Genomic DNA, 21,996 nt, shown 5'->3' with positions numbered 1-21,996 from the left:
ATACACATGCACGTGACTCACATATAATTGTGTATTATGATTTGGGTATTTTTATAAAAAAAAATACCTGCAACATTATGATATCTCACCTGCTTTTCCAGAATCATGTCCATCGAGAGACAGATTGTGTTTGTCATTCTCCTAAAAGAGGAGCAGATCTGTGTCACTGTCTCAGTCTCCAGATAACAGTGGACGGGACATTGTGTGATTTTTGAGGCCTGAACAAAACAGGTGCTGCAGCTTCCGCTTGTGTCTCTTTTGGGACATGTGCCACGGGATCCCTGGGCTGATGTGCAAGAAGCCTAGCTTCCCTGAATTTGTGTGGCTAGAGAGCTCGGTGACGGAGATGATAGAGTTGGAGCTGGAGAGCAAATCGAATGGAGACAGAGAGAGAGAAGCCCAGGGAACCCCAAGTGTTATCCCTTCCCTCACCCCACTGTGGTTGGAGCCTTCTTGTCCCAGGTTCCAGACAGATGAGCATGTGACCCCCCAGATGAGTCCGGCTCCCTTCTTCAGGCCACTCCAGATGAGACCCAATGAAACAAAATAAGCCCTTCGTGAAATGGAGCTTCACGAGCAGAATAAATGTGTTTTTATGTTTAGACCATTATAATTTGAGGTGGCTGTTGTACCACACCAAATATTAACAACAGTGGAAAGCCCCTTTCTCTTTTATTAATATAAATAAGAGAAGCCCGGTACATCTAGAAATTGTCACTGTACAATACCAAAGACTAGCAGTAGGACATCTGGGATGTCGTAGGGCGCGGACTTTCCTAGCATTGCACTTTTTGTCGCCAAGTCATAAGGCCAGAGCAGGAAATCTGACTCCTAGGACCGTGCTCTTTCTGGTGAGCACCATGAAACTATTATTTGTTAAAAAAGCAATTGCTCGCTGTACTGGACACCTGTACCTAATATAACACTGTGTGTTAACTATACTGGAATTAAAATAATTATTTTATTTTTATTTATTTTATTTTATTTTATTTTATTTTATTTATTTTTTTAAGATTTTTTAAATTAATTAATTAATTTATTTATTTATTCATGAGAGGCAGAGACATAGGCAGAGGGAGAAGCAGGCTCCAGGCAGAGAGCCTTATGTGGGACTCGATCCCAGGACCCCGGGGTCACGCCCTGGGCCGAAGACGATGCTAAACTGCTGAGCCACCCAGGGATCCCCCAACAACTTAATTTTAAAAAAGAGAAAACTCAAAATAAACAATGACTCTGACAATTGCATGATCGCTGTGCATTTCACATCCCTGAACTGACTGGGCAGTAGCCTGACTAAACTGAAATTAAATATTGTTTGCCTGAGACTTAGGATCGTGACAGCTGTATCCATGGTGTTTGTGCAGTTGATGTGAGAAAGTGAAGAACACGCTTCCCAGGACTGGACATAAACAAGAATCCTGGGCAAGAAATTCTTTGTACATTGAGGATAGAAATAATGTCTTAGTTATCATCACACTCCTGAAGGTAGTATTACTACACTTAGGATTTCTAGTTTCACGTATGGACGTATCTATCGCTCAAATATTCATATAGCCTCAGAGTTGCATGTAAGTGGAATATTATTTAAGATTTTTTTTTAAACAAGAACCTGAAAAACCAAGTCAGGCTGCTTTAAAAACTGAAGGCCTCTCATAATTGAAAATTCCAGAGGCTGAGCCAACAGTTCAAGTGAGGTGAGCAGACCTTATTTCCTCTTTCTCTTTTTACTTCTGAGCTTCAGTCTGTGGGTTTGCTTTATTCTCAGCATGCTTAGCCGTCCCAAGAATCTGAAATCTGTAAGATCTCTAATCACTCTCTTCTCCCAAGTCCCGAACAAAAGACCTTGTTTGGCTAGATCAAGTTGGAGGATCTGTATTTCACTAATCCATTTCTGGGGGCCAGGTAATGGGATTGAGGGTTAGCTTGGCTCAGCCCCCAATTTTGGACGTAAAGAAAGTGCCCCCTACAACATGGCCCGAACTGAGGGTGGGTTCCATATTCCCCACCCCATTAGAGTGTTATTATCATAAATTGGGGTGTGTCCAATCACAGGGTAACCAGACACAGAAATGTCTACCTCTGGAAGTGATTTAGGAGTGAGTATATCTGAATATCCAGAAAAACTAGCACTATCTAGTGGGTTAACCCTGCGTCTATGGATTACCTTCAATAATGTTTTCGCCCAATGCAATGCAGTGCTAATTATTTGTGTGACTTTCTGCATAGAAGTTTTTGCCCTATTATAGCTTTTAGAGAGAGAGAGAAAAAAAAAATATATATATATATAACTTTGAGTGATCTGTAATATCCCCAGTGTTCTCTGCTGCAAAATCTTTGGATGAAGTAAAGTAATAAGTGGGGGAGGCTTGACAATCTACTGGCTTATGATTTATCCAACTGCAAATTAGACTAGTTCAACTGGGTAGTAAGAATAATAATAATACACGCTTAGGGAACGTAATACACGGGAGAAGAATAAAGGGAGCATTTCCCTCTGTTCCCATGGGCTTCAGAGAATGCTTATTAGCCAAGTGACTAATGTTCTCCTCTGAGTTGTGTCACTAAACATGTAAAGAACAAGGGTGGTTATGAAACTATTTCAGTTAGGTGGTGCACATCCCGGGGATGTGAGGAGCTTAAAGAATATTTGGGTCGCTGGAAAAGTCACATTTCTTGGAACCATGTTTTTAAATTAAAGCTTTAGAAATATTCTTATTCTACTGAAATATTTCTTGTTCTACTGAATGTGTTTACATTTTAATTCAGGGTAAGGATGAGCTCAGTGTATAGACGCATTCATCAAGTTTATACACAAATGGAGCCCATGAGAAGGCTAATATTCTTAGTAAAATTAGAAAAAGACCATTGGGAAGGGGAAATAGAAAGAAATCCATATAATAATTAAAGTTAGGTTTTGATCAATTACTTGATTTCCTTTAGATTGCGAGAAAAATGTAGCCACCATCTAGTCAATCTATAATTATTTCTAAAGTAAGGATTTACAGATAGGGAAAACATGTCCTTGCATTTATTATCGGAAGGTTTTGTGTTTAACATGATGAAACCACACCTGATGGAGGCAGTAGTTGTGTGGCTAGTGGTTTATTTTTGGTTAAAGTGCAGGATGTCAGGTTCGGGCCAAGATTGGGGGTTTTAAAAATCCTGGTTTTCCCACGTAACACATGACCTTAAACCTTTCTGTCACTCCGTTTCCTCATATGTAAAATGAGAATAATGATAGTACCTACCTTTTTTAGGACTGTTGAAGAACCAAATGTGTTACTGTGTGTAGTGGGTTTTTAGCAGCTCCTACCACATAGCAAATACCATAGAAATATTAGGGCCTTAACTGGTAGTTTGGTTAGACTATTTCAGTTTGGAAACCTTCGAAATTTTGAAGGCAGTTACCCATTTTTTTTTTTTTACCCTAGATTTTAGTGTGTTACTGAATTCCAATTCCATTATGCTTCTGAATCCTTTTTTGTATTCATTGATTTTTCTCTTAATAAAGGGTTTCTTCAGATTTTTCTTCCCCCCTCGCCAATATTTTGAAATTCACAAAGATGTTCTTAGGTGTGAGCCTGCCTTCCATCGCCGTGATGGGTCCATGAGAGTCCATTAAATCTGGAAATGTATGTGCTTATTTTTTTCTGAGAAATTGAATTATTATTTTGATCATTTTCTCCCCTCCATGTTTATTCTTCATACTCTCTGCAACTTTTATCATCAGGATATTAATCTTCCAGGACTGATTCTTAAATTTCTCATCTTTTCTTTCTCATTTTCTATGTCTTTTCTACTGACTCTCTATTCTGAAATGCTTAGTCCACTTTATTATGTAATCCTCAGTAGAAGCATGGGGCTTAGGTATACAGTGAGTGCTAAGGACATCATAGCTTTCTCCTCTTCTCTTCTTTCTCTCCCTCTTTCTCCTTTTCTTCAACTTTTGCTTCTTTTTCTTCTACTTCATTATTACTACTTCCCAAGCAATATATTCAGTTTCTTGGTTTTTGATTAAACTCTGTTTTCTGTATCCTGTCTCTGCATCTAGTATATGTGGATCTCTGTTCTCATTGCAGGGAAATATTAAACAATGTAGAAGTGAACCAGGAAGGTTTTTGTAAAGTATCGTTTATTAAACACCCCCTGTATGACAGAGAATCTGCTAAATTGGCTTCCTCTAAAGCATTATAATAGTCACAAAAAGCTTTCATGTAACTTTAGTCTTAAATAATTTTAGAAATAAGGACACCAAGGTGCCGGGAGATTGCAAAATTTAGCGAAAATTACAAAATGGGATTTGAATCCTGTTATTTCAGCTTCTAAACCTCATGCCTTAATTTCTCCACGATGCTGCTGTGGCACAAAGATGAATTCCAAAAAGGGCTGTCGATACCGTAGAGGGGAACCCAGCCCATGAAAGCATACAGCTAATGCTAGTTAAAAAGTGTGGGCAATGCATACCCTTTATGTAACCGCCATGTACATGTCCCGGAGCAAAGGCAGTCTCCTGGTGTGTACAGTGGGTCTGGCCTCTGAGCCCTTGTGATTTCCTGCAGCTCCAGCACTACTTTGACAACGGAGTATAGCAAAATGACTTCTCCTAGCTGCAATTCTCACCAGGGAAGGACAAAGAAAGGTGCAAACTTGTTGTTTTACTCAGATACAGGGATTTTTCATTTTGGTGAGCACAGAGGAAAATGAATGTGGTGGTAAAAGAGCCTGGCGGCTGTGTAGCCTGGACTGGTCCTCCCTTGGCTAATGATGTATTTGAAATATGTTTTCTTCCATGTGGGAGAGTGACGTACTTTAATGCAAATTCTCCCTCCCTGACCTCCCAATGACTTTCCATCAAATGAAATAATATTTCTATTATGATTTATAATACACACATGCCATGACTTACAACTGTGGGGAGTTTTCATTCACTTATCTATCCATCATTCCATTCGCTCCATAACTTTTAGGTTGAACCAAATGAAATTGCATATATACTCAACTGTTTATGACCTGAGGAATGGTAATGTCTTATGGTCCAAAATAAGACTTAACTGAATTCTGAGTAAAAGTAACTGTGAGAGATTAAAAAAATTATTAGGCCTAAGCATAGATGATTTGAACAAGAAGATTACATGCTTCTCCATATACGCAACAAATCTTTGTTGAGTGCCTACTGTGCCTTGAACTCTGAAGATACAGTGCTAAACAAAATAAATGTAGCTGTGCCTACATGAAGGTTCAAATCTTTTGGGAAAATGAAAATATACTCAAACTGCTGTAGCATAAGAAAAAGGAAATTGCCTTAAGGTGGTATTGGAATTCAAAAGAGAATGATATGTCTCTCTAATGGCATTTAGAATGGGTTTTATGGGGAAAGGGGTTTTCAGCTGGACCTTGAACATTGGATAGGATTCAGTGAGGAAGGACACACCAGTTGAAAGGAACTGTAAATATGCCGAGGTAGGTGTTCGGTTCTTAAGGGACACAGTTATGAGTCTTGCACACAAATCGTTTCCAGTTGGTCAGGGAGGCAAAATGTAAAGAATTTTCACACAATGGAGAAGAATATGTGAGTTCACTGTAGGTATATATGTATTTGTTTTTCTTTGTACAAAAGTAGTAATTCGCTGTGGCTACAGAAATTAGGAAGTAGTAATTCGCTGTGGCTACAGAAATTAGCAGAAATTTCTGCTTTGCTAGAAAGAAGAATATCATGTAGATGGGTGGATGATGGAGGAAAGGATCTCTGAGTTGAAAGAAAGCCAGTAGGGAGGGCATGGCCGTAAAGAAGTGCATGGCATATTTAAGAGACATAGTCTGATTAGAATGGAGCTCAGACATGACAGCAATGAGGCTATTCACAAATACTGGACTAGATAAAGGAGACGTTTGATAGCCATGTGGAGCAATTTGTGTTATATTCACTGTGACATTACTGGAAATATATAAAAGGTAGCTACTTTTTCCTGCAAGAGCTAAGACCAGAGCTAGAGGAAGATGTACTGGCCAGATCATTATTTTCTTGTATTAGAATACAGTGACAGGGGATCCCTGGGTGGCTCAGCAGTTCAACGCCTGCCTTTGGCCCAGGGCGTGATCCTGGAGACCCAGAATTGAGTCCCACATCAGGCTCCCTGGATGGAGCCTGATTCTCCCTCTGCCTGTGTCTCTGCCTCTCTCTCTCTCTTTCTCTCTCATTAATAAATAAATTCTTTAAAAAATAAAATAAAATAAAATAAAATACAGTGACATTTGGCATGATACAGTAGAAAAAAAAAAGGTGGACTTGGCACTGAAAGATTGGGTCAATCGATTAATGCTTCTGAAGCTACTTTTCCTCAACCACCTCCCCCCAAAGAATTAGTGATTCCTTTGTCTAATTCACAAGGCCATTGTCAAGACTATATTCAAGATAACGAGGATGACCTCCTTCAGACAGATGGGAAAATCTGGTTGTGACGTGGCATTTTCAAGGAGTTCGTGTGGCCCCGGATGAATGTTGTGGAAGTGAACGCCTCTTAGGGAAGAGCCAGCCACCACCCAGGCTCACAGAGGGTATTTATTGATCAAGGGTGTACCAGCCGTGGCCACAATCAGATTCCCCCCTCAGTCCGTAACTGCTGTCATGGCTGAGTGTTGTCCTCAGAATTTCCCCAGAAGGAGGAGACCATCAGGTAGCAACACACTCAGATTCTGCTGAGATTCCTCTTAGTTGTTTATATGGACTTTGCCAAAAGTTTCTCAGTCGTTGTACCACGTGGGGCAGAGAAGATAAGGATACCTACCCTCACTGCCAGTGGGCAAGGAGAGATGATGAAACGGAGCCTGGGAAGCTGCAATGTAATTAATTAGAAAAACATTCACCTGGAATCTAGAGGACTTGGTACTTAGTCCAATTCTGACTTCAAAACTCTGTACGTAGACTTTGTTCTCATTCCTCTTCTTCCTTCTCTTAGCTATAAGTTTTGGAAAACTTACTTACACCATCTTTTAAGAAAGGTAACCTGAAAACCTTAGTTGTGTAGGACTGACCATCATTTTTCGAAGAGGAAATATGAGATTCAGAGAGAGGTTAAGTGTTTGGCCCAAACACACTCGGAGAAGTAGGTGCTTTACTAGGATTCAGATCTAGCTCAGCCTCACTGCAAAGTCGGCCTCCTGAGCCTGCTATGCTGCTGTTCATATTTAAAACAAATGGGTAACATCGAACTTCGCTGACTCTATTTTAATCCACATTTATAATCATATAATGATGTTAGGATGTGCAAAACTAAACATTACAGAATTGCTTGGGACAGGAGAAAATAGAGAAAAACATAATGTAAAATGCCCATTAATAGGGGACTGAGGAAATAAAGTATAATAATTCTATAAAGTGAAATCCTACATGGGTCCATAAAAATAGTAAGGTAAGGCCATATGTGTTGATATGCTGCAGATATCCCAGCATCCTTTGCTAATTATAACAAGCAGAATAATGTAAATCATGTGATTTAATTTCACAAAAATGGGGGATCCCTGGGTGGCTCAGTGGTTTAGCACCTGCCTTCAGCTCAGGGTGTGATCCTGGAGTCCTGGGATCAAGTCCCACATAGGGCTTCCTGCATGGAGCCTGCTTCTCCCTCTGCCTGTGTCTCTGCCTCTCTCTCTCTCTCTCATGAATAAATAACTAAAAATTTTTAAAAAGTCCTTTAATTTCACAAAAATGATATGATACTATATTTGTTTATAAGCATATAAAAGGAAGGGTATAAAAAACCTGCTAATACTGGCAACTTCTTGGTATAGAGAAACAGAGAGAGACTTAATTTCATTGTGCATCTATTATATATTTTGATTTTTATTACATGCATAATGTAACCTATGTTTTTTTTTTATAATTAAAATCAGATCACATAAATTGAGGCAGTATCTATGTTTACTCACAGCTTCCAAAATCCATGTTTGAAATCAGAAAACTAACTCGTTTTGAACAACTCCAGTATATTATTTCCAAAGAAGGCTCCCCGGTGGCCAAAATCCGAGACACTTGCACGTGTATGAAAAATGTATGTGTGTGCAATGCTACTTTCAGAGTGACGGCTGGGTGGGGGAAGCTGGTCAAAGGCTGACTCACAGCATATGGCCTCGCAGGTTTCTTGATTCCTGCACACAGAGCATTCTCAGCAAGGTCAAGGGCAGGCAAGAAAGTGATTCATTAAACTTCTGTGGTTGATGCGTACTAGATGTATACTGCACGTCAGCATTTTGTACATGCAGGCCTTTGTTTAGAGGACAAAGACTTTTTCAAGTGAGAAACTTGAAGACTGCATGTGTAGGGATGAAGAGCCAACAGGACAGATTGTAGGCGCAAAAGGAATCCCATTGTTCAGACTCAAGTTACAATTTTTTTTTTTTTTTTGGAAAAGAAGACATTGTCATTAATAATAGTATTTCTCAGTCTGAGCTTCACTCCTACACACTTGAAGGAGTTTAGCTAAATAACAATGGTAATGCTCCAATCTGTTCTTCGTCATTTAGATGGAATGTGGTGTGCTGTACTCCTTTGTCTATAGCCGGCAATTACTGATCCTCTATCTCCAAGAAGCTTATCATCATATAAACTTTTTTTTTCTTTTGGGGCAAGCTACATGGAAATCAATCTCCAAAATTTTATTTACAGATAAGGTTAATATTAGCTATTGGAGCAGGAGAAAGTCTCAAAGTCCTGAGGAAAAAGACATAATAGCCTCTTGGAGTAGTATAAAGTAGTTTTTCATCTGGTTATTCCCCTTTTACTCATTTTTCATATAGGTGAGTTACAGAAAATTGGATATGTATTTTGATTTTGCATCAAAGTCACCATGCTAGTCTATCTAATAAGATATTCTTTTGTTTTTCTTTTCTGAACCTGCTAACTATAGATAATCTCCAAGACTCATGGATCTGTTTTATGTAACTCTTTGCTTTAATGGTTTCATTTATGGCCAAGAGTCCCTATGACTTCCAAAGCTTCCTTTTTCTCTTTTTCTTTTTTTTTTTTTTAAAGATTTTATTTATTTATTTATTTATTTATTTATTTATTTATTTATTTATTTAAGAGAGCACAAGTAGGGGTAGTGGCAGGTGGAGGGAGAAGCAGGTTCCCCGCTGAGCAGAGAGCTAGAGGTGGGGCTCTTTCTCAGGACCCGGCAATCATGACCTGAGTCACTGAGCCACCCAGGTGCCCCCTGAAACTACATTTCTAGATTACTAGATCTCCCAATATCTCTCCAGGACTTTACCTTAATTTTCCATAGAATATATCCTATCAGATGTCTCATATTAAGCTAAAACATATTTTTTTTACTATTTTTTAAAGATTTATATATTTATTTGAGAGAGAGAGAGAGAGAGAGAGAGAGAAAAACATGAGTAGGGCTCAGAGGGGCAGAGGGAGAGAATCTAAAGCAGATTCCCCACTGAGCACAGAGTCTAATTCAGGGATCCATCTCATAACCCTGAGATCATGACCTGAGCCAAAACTAAGAGTTGGATGCTCAACTGATGGAGCCACCTAGGTGCCCACAACTATGCATTATTTTAAAATCAGCATATTTTTAGGTGAACTTTTGTGGACCTAAAAATTGAGTTTGTCCTATAAACTTGGCATGTAACTTAACACAATGTGTGGCCATACTATTTTGGCATCTGGTTCAGCTCTCTTCTTGACTTGAAGCTCCCCTGGCGATGAGACATGTATTCTTTTCTCTCCTTTACTGTAGTGGTTTGTCCCCAACCAGGGTCCAACCCCTACCCAGGGCACGCATAGTGACTAGAGAGATTCACATATTTACTATAAAATAGAGCCCAGAGCCTGGATTCAATACCAAAGCACGCCTATGTCCAAGTTCCATAAACACTTGAAGAAAATCATCATTTCGTGGACCTACATATTCTCAACGTATGATGATATTAAATTTCAAGGATAGTATATTGGCATGGTATTATTTTATGAACACAGGAGGAAGGAACACATTTTTTCTTTGAACTACCAATTGTCTTAGGCAAGTTTTACCTCATTTATTTTGCTACTTTTCTCCTAAATGAATGTGGTACAATTATTTCCTAAAGTGCTACAGATCTATTTGGAAGATTTTAAACATTTTTTTTTTCTATAATCAAAATTGGCCTTTGATAACCCAAGAAGAAAATATCTGGGAGGGGAGGGGCAAGATGGCTGAAGAGTAGGGTCTCCAAGTCACCTGTCCCCACCAAATTACCTAGAAAACCTTCAAATTTCCCTGAAAATCTATGAATTCGGCCTGAGAATTAAAGAGAGAACAGCTGAAACGCTACAGTGAGAAGAGTTCGCGCTTCTATCAAGGTAGGAAGACGGGGAAAAAGAAATAAAGAAACAAAAGGCCTCCAAGGGGGAGGGGCCCCGCGAGGAGCCGGGCTGAGGCCGGGGCGAGTGTCCCCAGGACAGGAGAGCCCCGTCCCGGAGGAGCAGGAGCTGCACCGACCTTCCCGGGGGAAAGGGGCTGCAGGGAGTTGGAGCAGGACCCAGGAGGGCGGGGATGCCCTCGGGCTCCCGGGGACACTAAAGACACCTGCGCCCCGGGAGAGTGCGCCGAGCTCCCTAAGGGCTGCAGCGCGCACGGCGGGACCCGGAGCAGCTCGGAGGGGCTCGGGGGCGGCTCCGCGGAGGGGGCTGCCGGGCGGGAGCGCGAATCCAACAGCGCAGGCTCCGGAGCACAGGGCGCCGGGACACAGCCCAGGATCCGGCCTCCCCTGGGACAGGCAGAGGCCGGGAGGGCCCAGGACAGCGAGGACGCTCCTGCCCTGAGCTGAGCAGATCAGCGGCCTCGCCCGGAGCCTCCAGGCCCTGCAGACGGAGAGCTCAGTAGTTCCTGCAGGGGCTGAATCCAGGGCTCCAGAGCTGGGGCAGCCACTGGGGTTGTTCCTCCTGGGGCCTCACGGGGTAAACAACCCCCACTGAGCCCTGCACCAGGCAGGGGCCAGAGCAGCTCCCCCAAGTGCTAACACCTGAAAATCAGCACAACAGGCCCCTCCCTCAGAAGACCAGCTGGACGGACAAGTTCCAGGGGAAGTCAAGGGACTTAAAGTACACAGAATCAGAAGATGCTCCCCCGTGTTTTTTTTTTTTTTTTTGGATTTCTGTTTGCTTCCCCCACCCTTTTTTCCCTTTCATTCTTTTTCTTTTTCTTCTCTTTTTTTCTTTTTTCTTCCTTTTTTCTTTTTTCTTTTTCTCTTTTCTTTCCTTCTTTCTCTTTTTCTCCTTTTCCCAATACAACTTGTTTTTGGCCACTCTGCAGTGAGCAAAATGACTAGAAGGAAAACCTCACCTCAAAAGAAAGAACCGGAAACAGTCCTCTCTCCCACAGAGTTACAAAATCTGGATTACAATTCAATGTCAGAAAGCCAATTCAGAAGCAGTATTATACAGCTACTGGTGGCTCTAGAAAAAAGCATAAAGGACTCAAGAGACTTCGTGACTGCAGAATTTAGAGCTAATCAGGCAGAAATTAAAAATCAATTGAATGAGATGCAATCCAAACTAGAAGATCTAACGACGAGGGTTAACGAGATGGAAGAATGAGTGAGTGACATAGAAGACAAGTTGATGGCAAAGAGGGAAACTGAGGAAAAAAGAGACAGACAATTAAAAGACCATGAGGTTAGATTAAGGGAAATAAATGACTGCCTGAGGAAGAAAAACCTATGTTTAATTGGTGTTCCCGAGGGCACCAAAAGGGCCAGAATATGTATTTGAACAAATCATAGCTGAAAACTTTCCTAATCTGGGAAGGGAAACAGGCATTCAGATCCAGGAAATAGAGATCCTCCCCTAAAATCAGTAAAAACCGTTCAACACCTCGACATCTAATAGTGAAGCTTGCAAATTCCAAAGATAAGGAGAAGATCCTTAAAGCAGCAAGAGACAAGAAATCCCTGACTTTTATGGGGAGGAGTATTAGGGTAACAGCAGACCTCTCCACAGAGACCTGGCAGGCCAGAAAGGGCTGGCAGGATATATTCAGGGTCCTAAATGAGAAGAACATGCAACCAAAAATACTTTATCCAGCAAGGCTGTCATTCAAAATGGAAGGAGAGATAAAGAACTTCCAAGACAGGCAGGAACTGAAAGAATATGTGACCTCCAAACCAGCTCTGCAGGAAATTTTAAGGGGGACTCTTAAAATTCCCCTTTAAGAAGAAGTTCAGTGGAACAATCCACAAAAACAAGAACTGAATAGATATCATGATGACACTAAACTCATATCTGTCAATAGTAACTCTGAACCTGAATGGGCTTAATGACCCCATCAAAAGGCGCAGGGTTTCAGACTGGATAAAAAAGCAGGACCCATCTATTTGCTGTCTACAAGAGACTCATTTTAGACAGAAGGACACCTACAGCCTGAAAATAAAAGGTTGGAGAACCATTTACCATTCAAATGGTCCTCAAAAGAAAGCAGGGGTAGCCATCCTTATATCAGATAAACTAAAATTTACCCCGAAGACTGTAGTGAGAGATGAAGAGGGAGACACTATCTCATACTTAAAGGATCTATCCAACAAGAGGACTTAACAACCCTGAATATATATGCCCCGAATGTGGGAGCTGCCAAATATTTAAACCAATTAATAACCAAAGTGAAGAAATACTTAGATAATAATACACTTATATGTGGTGACTTCAATCTAGCTCTTTCTATCCTCAATAGGTCTTCTAAGTACAACATCTCCAAAGAAATGAGAGCTTTAAATGATACACTGGACCAGATGGATTTCACAGATATCTACAGAACTTTACATCCAAACTCAACTGAATACACATTCTTCTCAAGTGCACATGGAACTTTCTCCAGAATAGACCACATACTGGGTCACAAATCGGGTCTGAACCGATACCAAAAGATTGGGATCGTCCCCTGCATATTCTCAGACCATAATGCCTTGAAATTAGAACTAAATCACAAGAAGTATGGAAGGACCTCAAACACGTGGAGGTTAAGGACCATCCTGCTAAAAGATGAAAGGATCAACCAGGAAATTAAGGAAGAATGAAAAAGATTCATGGAAACTAATGAGAATGAAGATACAACCATTCAAAATCTTTGGGATGCAGCAAAAGCAGTCCTAAGGGGGAAATACATCGCAATACAAGCATCCATTCAAAAACTGGAAAGAACTCAAATACAAAAGCTAACCTTACACATAAAGGAGCTAGAGAAAAAACAGCAGATTGACCCCACGCCCAGCAGAAGAAGAGAGTTAATTAAAATTTGAGCAGAACTCAACGAAATCGAGACCAGAACTGTGGAACAGATCAACAGAACCAGGAGTTGGTTCTTTGAAAGAATTAATAAGATAGATAAACCATTAGCCAACCTTATTAAAAAGAAGAGAGAGAAGACTCAATAAAATCATGAATGAGAAAGGAGAGATCACTACCAACACCAAGGAAATACAAACAATTTTAAAAACATATTATGAACAGCTATACGCCAATAAATTAGGCAATCTAGAAGAAATGGACGCATTCCTGGAAAGCCACAAACTACCAAAACTGGAACAGGAAGCAATAGAAAACCTGAGCAGGCCAATAACCAGGGAGGAAATTGAAGCAGTCATCAAAAACCTCCCAAGACACAAGAGTCCAGGGCCAGATGGCTTCCCAGGGGAATTCTATCAAACGTTTAAAGAAGAAATCATACCTATTCTAATAAAGCTGTTTGGAAAGATAGAAAGAGATGGAGTACTTCCAAATTCGTTCTATGAGGCCAGCATCGCCTTAATTCCAAAACCAGACAAAGACCCCACCAACAAGGAGAATTACAGACCAATATCCCTGATGAACATGGATGCAAAAATTCTCAACAAGATACTAGCCAATAGGATCCAACAGCACATTAAGAAAATTATTCACCACGACCAAGTAGGATTTATCCCCGGGACACAAGGCTGGTTCAACACCCGTAAAACAATCAATGTGATTCATCATATCAGCAAGAGAAAAACCAAGAATCATATGATCCTCTCATTAGATGCAGAGAAAGCATTTGACAAAATACAGCATCCATTCCTGATCAAAACTCTTCAGAGTGTAGGGATAGAGGGATCTTTCCTCGACATCTTAAAAGCCATCTACGAAAAGCCCACAGCAAATATCATTCTCAATGGGGAAGCACTGGGAGCCTTTCCCCTAAGATCAGGAACAAGACAGGGATGTCCACTCTCACCACTGCTGTTCAACATAGTACTGGAAGTCCTAGCCTCAGCAATCAGACAACAAAAAGACATTAAAGGCATTCAAATTGGCAAAGAAGAAGTCAAACTCTCCCTCTTCGCTGATGACATGATACTCTACATAGAAAACCAAAAGCCTCCACCCCAAGATTGCTAGAACTCATACAGCAATTCGGTAGCGTGGCAGGATACAAAAATCAATGCCCAGAAATCAGTGGCATTTCTATACACTAACAATGAGGCTGAAGAAAGAGAAATTAAGGAGCCAATCCCATTTACAATTGCACCCAAAAGCATAAGATACCTAGGAATAAACCTCACCAAAGAGGTAAAAGATCTATACCCTAAAAACTTTAGAACACTTCTGAAAGAAATTGAGGAAGACACAAAGAGATGAAAAAATATTCCATGCTCATGGATTGGCAGAATTAATATTGTGAAAATGTCAATGTTACCCAGGGCAATTTACACGCTTAATGCAATCCCTATCAAAATACCATGGACTTTCTTCAGAGAGTTAGAACAAATTATTTTAAGATTTGTGTGGAATCAGAAAAGACCCTGAATAGCCAGGGGAATTTTAAAAAAGAAAACCATATCTTGGGGCATCACAATGCCAGATTTCAGGTTGTACTACAAAGCTGTGGTCATCAAGACAGTGTGGTACTGGCACAAAAACAGACACATAGATCAATGAAACAGAATAGAGAACCCAGAAGTGGACCCTGAACTTTATGGTCAACTAAAATTTGATAAAGGAGAAAAGACTATCCATTGGAAGGAAGACAGTCTCTTCAGTAAATAGTGCTGGGAAAATTGGACATCCACATGCAGAAGAATGAAACTAGACCACTCTCTTTCACCATACACAAAGATAAACTCAAAATGGATGAAAGATCTAAATGTGAGACAAGATTCCATCAAAATCCTAGAGAAGAACACAGGCAACACCCTTTTTGAACTCGGCCACAGTAACTTCTTGCAAGATACATCCACGAAGGCAAAAGAAACAAAAGCAAAAATGAACTATTGGGACTTCTTCATCGAGATAAGAAGCTTTTGCACAGCAAAGGATACAGTCAACAAAACTAAAAGACAACCTCCAGAATGGGAGAAGATATTTGCAAATGACGTATCAGATAAAGGGCTAGTTTCCAAGATCTATAAAGAACTTATGAAACTCAACAGCAAAGAAACAAACAATCCAATCATGAAATGGGCAAAAGACATGAACAGAAATCTCACAGAGGAAGACATAGACATGGCCAACATGCACATGAGAAAATGCTCCGCATCACTTGCTATCAGGGAAATACAAATCAAAACCACAATGAGATACCACCTCACACCAGTGAGAATGGGGCAAATTAACAAGGCAGGAAACCACAAATGTTGGAGAGGATGCAGAGAAAAGGGAACCCTCTTACACTGTTGGTGGGAATGTGAACTGGTGCAGCCACTCTGGAAAACTGTGTGGAGGTTCCTCAAAGAGTTAAAAATAGACCTGCCCTATGACCCAGCAATTGCACTGTTGGGGATTTACCCCAAAGATACAGATGCAATGAAACGCCGGGACACCTGCACCCTGACCCTGATGTTTATAGCAGCAATGGCCACAATAGCCAAACTGTGGAAGGAGCCTCGGTGTCCATCGAAAGATGAGTGGATCAAGAAGATGTGGTTTATGTATACAATGGAATATTACTCAGCTATTAGAAATGACAAATACCCACCATTTGCTTCAACGTGGATAGAACTGGAGGGTATTATGCTGAGTGAAGTAAGTCAGTTGGAGAAGGACAAACAGTGTATGTTCTCATTCATTTGGGGAATATAAATAATAGTGAAAGGGAATATAAGGGAAGGGAGAAGAAATGTGTGGGAAATATCAGAAAGGGAGACAGAACGTAAAGACTGCTAACTCTGGGAAACGAACTAGGGGTGGTAGAAGGGGAGGAGGGCGGGGGGTGGGAGTGAATGGGTGACAGGCACTGGGGGTTATTCTGTATGTTGGTAAATTGAACACCAATAAAAAATAAATTAAAAAAAAGAAAAAGAAAATATATGACTTCTCTTTTGAAAATATTTGCGATTATATTACCTCTATTTTGATAATGAATGATATAAGTAGTCTCCAAATCAATATGCTAATTTAAAAAGGACAGATAAATTTATTTTTTAACTGCTTATGTCAAAATTTCTACCTGACACAAGACCACTCTGCTGTGACTTTCCACATAATTACTAAATCTGTTTTTTCCTACCTGACAGTAACAAATATGAATATGAATATGGTTAATTGCTACCTATATTTTGCTCAATGCTCTGGTGAAGTGTAAAAACATATATTTGAGGATATCTTATTGCTTTGTAAGACCACAGGTCACTGAGTGCTACCAAGGGAAGGGACCATTGTGAAAACCTCAGATGAATAACTACAATATGAATATAAGTGGGGAGATTTGGGAGTAGAGAAAGTATCTGCAGTAAAAAATGTGTTGTTTAATCAAGGATTGAGATGTTAGGAGAAGAAAACGGGAGCTATTTCAAGAGAAGTGAACCAGAAGCACTCATGTGCTTATGTAACTTGTCCAGTACTTGGCCCCAGAACAGATACTAAGCCTCATTTATTAATATTGGCACCTATTATGGCGTTGGCCCTAACTCATGGTTAGAAGACTTTGGATCAGGACCTGATTTTCCTGTAGGTCTGGCTTCCCTAGATTAGTTGATGGGTTTCACTAATGTCCTTATAGAACACAACTGAATATTCTAACAGCATTACTCATAGAAATAAGTGTTACAGATTTTCCCAACAGTCCCCAAGAGCCCTTACACATTAGTCCTTGTAATCCTTGTAGTATAGGATCCTAATACTTAGAATTCCCCAGTCCAGCAGAGAGATGGAATTTGTATTCTCTCCTTCCCATTCTATACAAAGGAAGGCATGCTCTTGTTGTTCTTGTTGTTTTAATAGGCAAACCTTCTACAGAAGTGTGAGCCCCTTGGGGCGCGTTGGTGGCTCAGATGGTCAAGCATCTGCCTTCAGCTCAGGTCATGATTCCAGGATCCTGGGATCAAGCCCTGCTTCTTCAGGCTCCCTGCTCAGTGGTGACTCTGCTTCTCCCTTTCCCTCTACTCCTCCTATTCCCTTCCCTCTGCCCCTCCTCCCTCTCCCCTGCCCCACACTCTCTCCCTCTGCCCTTCCCCCCTCCTGTGTGCTCATGCTCTTTCTCTCTCTCTTGCTCTGCTCTCTATTTCAAATAAATAAAATCTTTATTTAAAAAAAGAATTATGAGCCCCATAATGGATAACCAGAGACATGACGACTAGTTAAGTCTCCCTGGACAAGTAACATACCCCGACCATTCTTCCATCCCTAGTCCTTGTAAGCCACTTATCCATAAGTTTTTTTTTTTAATTGTTGTATAATTAGCATGCAATATTATGTTAGTTTCAGGGATACAACATATTGGTTCAACAATTCTATACATTACTCAGTGTGTGCCATGAGAAGTGTAGTTACCACTTATCGTCATATGGTGTTGATATCATCACAAGACTATGGATTATATTTCCTATGCCGTACTTTTCATCTCCATGACTCACTTTATGAATGGGAAGTTGTCCCCCTTAATCCTTTATGTAACCCACCCCACTCCCTACCTTTGGCTGGCTTTTATGAGAATCTCTCTAATTTCTAACTTCGAAGTTGTACTTTGTATGTGTTGAATATATTTTCTTGTCTTCATGATTATTCCCTGAAGCCCGCTAGTCGAGTCTCTCTAATTTCTTCATTCTGAGTTTCTCAGCATATATCAGTTTCCCTTTTCTGTATTCAACTAATGCAAGACTTCTGAGTCATGATTATGCCTCTATAGGGGACCGACTTGTAAACCACTTCCTGATGAAGGCTATTCCGAAGCTTTGTTGGTTTGATGAAACAGGGCATTAGTATAGAAAGTAGGCATATTTGAAAAAAAGACAGTTTACTTTTTAAAGTTTTTCATGAAGTTTATGTGAGAGGTGTGAGAGCTGCTAAAAGTACCTTAAACATATATCAAAGATCCTTTATTCCTACTTATGGAAGTATCTGTATTTGTAATAGATGATGTGAAAAGTACATAAAAGCACAAACTGAAAATGACCAAAATTCTACCACTTATATCCAATTTTATAACATTTTGGTATATAAGTTTTTAAATATATCCCACGCTTGCTAGTTCTTATCATGGACTCTACTTCTAAACTATCTTGGTTTGAACCTTTGCTCAGTCACTAAGAGTATAGCTTTGGGCAACCTACTCAACCTCTCCATGCCTCAGATTCCTGATTTGTAATAAAGGCAGGAGTAGTACTGACCTATTTATTTGGTTTTTCTTAAGATCATTAAATCAGTTCATACAGGCATGGATTTTCAACTTGTGCATATATTAATGCAGTTTGTTGCTGTTATTGATAATGCTGGTGTTACTATATAGTAGATCAAAGGCCTTGACAAATTCTGTGCTTCTCTTCCAATTGCCCAAGTAACTTTCTTTGAACAGCTGGCAGTCCATTTCTGAATTGAGTAGTTTAATTGTTAGAAACTACCAAACCTTACTGAGGAGTATTTCTTAATCAATTTTTGAGCCCCTCAAACTTGGTAAACAATAATAATGAATACATGATCTCTTAAGTATTTTTGAGAAACACTTTGCTGTTGGGCATTTTTGGTTGATTCAAAATGTAGTGAAGCGAGATATCTAATAATTCAAATATTTTTAAACTTCTCCTTTTGTACTTAAAATTCAACAAAAAAAAGCCATTATTTTCTTTGACCATTGAACTTCTTCTCCCTTTAGCTGCCACGTCTATTTACTTGGCAAACTTACATCATTCTTGAAAAATAAACTTCACTCTACAGAAAAACTTTATCTCATTCTTTTGGAAGCATCCCTGTGGATTTTATAATTATTTAAATGGATAAAAATAATGAAAGATGTCACTTTTTCCCCCCAGTAATCAAATTAAACAAGTGCTAGAATAGGGCTGAGACTAGAATATCTTTGGCCACATGTTAGAGAAGTAGCAAAATTTGCAGTTTAATTACCTAATGTCTAATTCTTATGTAAGTGTAAACTCTGAAAGTGTTTAGAGTTTCAAGAGCTACTTGGTGGAGTAAGGGAAAAAAGAAAAACTTCAGTTCAGCAAAGCCATCAAAGGGGGGAAAGAAAAAGCCAGAGCCTTTCTACCAGCTGGAACAAAACCCTGGAGTTTTCATAGTTTTACCTCTGTAAATTGAATCATCACATTCCATTTGAACATTAATGCAAAACTAGCCAGATTAGTTTATTATCTTCTTTATTATCTGGGTTATTATCTAGGAGACCTGACTGATCCCAATTCCTTATCTGTCCCAGAAAGAAGAGAAGGGAGTCTAGTATGAGAAGATCATCTCTCTTCGTGAGGCAGCTTTATTTCTCCTCCTGTACCGTACACCTGCAGATCTCACTGAAATAGCAGAGGGACTTCATGAAATTTGGGTGTGTTGCATTACAAAAGGTAAATTCCCTGAATATTCACCTTCTGAATAATTTTTTCACCTAGAACATAACCTTTCTGTTGGTTGTGAACCTTTTGCACAAATGATATTTCTTCTAAGTGTTTCTGAACATGATTTTATGGAAACCAGGGCAAATCTGGATCTAGATGAAGTGCCCGTGTGTATGGGATTATGCATTCCAGCAGTGCTAGGTCTGGTTCCTATTCTATGTGCTCAGAAGCACTTCTATTTCTCCATATTTTCAGAGGCAACACATCTTGGACTCCCAAGACATAAAATCACATAGGAGAAATTAACTGGTCCAATAAAGTAACTTCATAATTTTTTAAATGTGAAAGGGACAAATACTTTCCATGGGAGGTTACTGCAAAACCACTGGAGTCTATTATCAACACCATGCAATGCCCTCTTACACCAGGGATTTTGCTTATTACCCAAAAAAGTAGCCACATGCACTTTATTTCTTTATAACAGGATGTTCATGGTAGGGAAGATCTTTAAATAATCCTCATCTGGAATAAGGAAAACAAAAGGACTCGCAGCCTTTCATCAAATAGGCCCTGAGTGACAAAATACAGCTCATATTGTGGTAATTTTCCAAACAAATCAAGACCTCTGATTAAATAAGTTGGGCCTAAGGCTTCCTGCGATTCTAAAGACTATCAATAGAAGCATTGTGGCACAGTCTTATTAGACTCATTGGAGCTATAATTAACCATTGGAGAGAAACAAAAATGTAAAAAAAAAAAATCCATTATGATTAATTTTCACAGGATGTCTTGGAAACCTTACAGGAGGAATTAGTAGTCTGCCTATTTATAATTAACAGATCGCAAACACTAATGCATTTTCCCAACAGGGACTATTTAAATGGAAAGCTTTGTTGATGTGAGACTTAAATACATAGGCTTGAGTCCCTGAAAGATGTGTTTTACAGAGATTTTAGGACGATGCAGTTTATTCTTCTGATTGAGGGTTCTTGTCATGGCTCCTGTTCGAAGTGGTCATAGGAGAGAACCCCTTGGCTTCCTTTGGCTCAGGCAAGCACGTGTCAGCTGAGGATTCGGGTCTCCTGTTCACATTGCAGAGAGTCCTGCAGCCAGTGTGGACACAGCAGGAAGGAAGGAGCTCTTCAGTTAAGTGTTAGAGTCCAATTTCTAACACGTTCATGTTTGGAATTTTGCGATCATCTTGGCCAATCAAAATTGACAGAGGAACTCAAATTTGTATATATGGGATCAGGCAACTGTCAGAGTAATCATTACAATTTTTGAGCTGCCCCTGCCTCTAATTTTGTCCAGACCATTGGAGGAATATCCACACCAGATAACAACCTAGTGTTGTTACTCCATCATGAATTCCTTCAATGACGACCACTGATTTCTTTATTATATGGTTAAGAGCCACTGTAATCTAGCCGGCCCTTATGGATATCATCTGAATCCTTTATATTTTCTTTCTTTTTTTTTTCTGAATCCTTTATATTTTCTAAGGCTCCTCCAAATTTATAAGTTACTTAAGACTTCAGGACCTTACCGTATTCTTTCTTCCTGTCTGTGCTATTTTCTATCTTAAAACATTCTTGCTCAACCTTTAAATTTCTTAAATACTTCAGGCACCTGTAGAACTTGTACTTGAGTCTGTTTTGGCCTATCCTTGCCTGTTGCTGCCTCTTGGGTTAATAATACATCCTGTCAAAAAAAAAATAATAATACATCCTGTCTCCATGCTAATATGACATCTAGCATGTGACTATTATCACGTCTATAAATTTGTACTGTAACACTTGGTGGACGTGGATTATGTGTCCTCAACACCCAGAGATGACTGTCCCATGCATGTCATCACTTCAGAGGGTAAATGTTGGATAAGAAGACTGGTCAATGTATTTAGTTGACGAGTATTTAGTATAGCTGTTTACTTCATCTTGTGAAAACATTTATGTTTTCTATGCTCCCTTTTAACATGGACTCAACAAAGTTTTTTTTTGTTTGTTTGTTTTTGTTTTTGTTTTTTTCTTTTGAATTGAAACTTGAGCTGACAAGTGGCCACTAATTTCTAGAAATATGTCTGCATTACAGAGGAGTGGAGTAAATTTATTTTAGAAGTCTTATTGACTTACCGAGCATAACAATTAAGAGAGAGAGAGACAGATAAGTTACTAAAGTAAAATTACAACCTTGCATTTTTATTGTACTGCACCTAAAGAGCATGCA

At 39.7% G+C, this 21,996-nt stretch overlaps 1 protein-coding gene across 7 annotated transcripts in view; it reads left to right on the top strand.

Moving 5' to 3' along the window:
• Positions 1-21,996, top strand: part of LRRC4C (leucine rich repeat containing 4C) — a 1,168,116-nt gene that overhangs the window by 568,737 nt on the left and 577,383 nt on the right. For 5 of the 7 annotated variants that reach the window (XR_012014048.1, XM_072791171.1, XM_072791172.1 and 2 more), the window contains exon 3: positions 19,638-19,779. The exons of the other annotated variants lie outside the window; for them this stretch is intronic. The gene's annotated coding sequence lies outside the window, so the exon portion shown is untranslated. The remainder of the gene's footprint in view (positions 1-19,637; positions 19,780-21,996) is intronic. 7 annotated transcript variants of the gene reach the window in all.

This window comes from Canis lupus, chromosome 21 (assembly GCF_048164855.1).
Source record: "Canis lupus baileyi chromosome 21, mCanLup2.hap1, whole genome shotgun sequence".
NCBI classification, from domain to species: Eukaryota; Metazoa; Chordata; class Mammalia; order Carnivora; family Canidae; genus Canis; species Canis lupus.
This window is presented reverse-complemented; position numbering and strand designations above follow the sequence as displayed.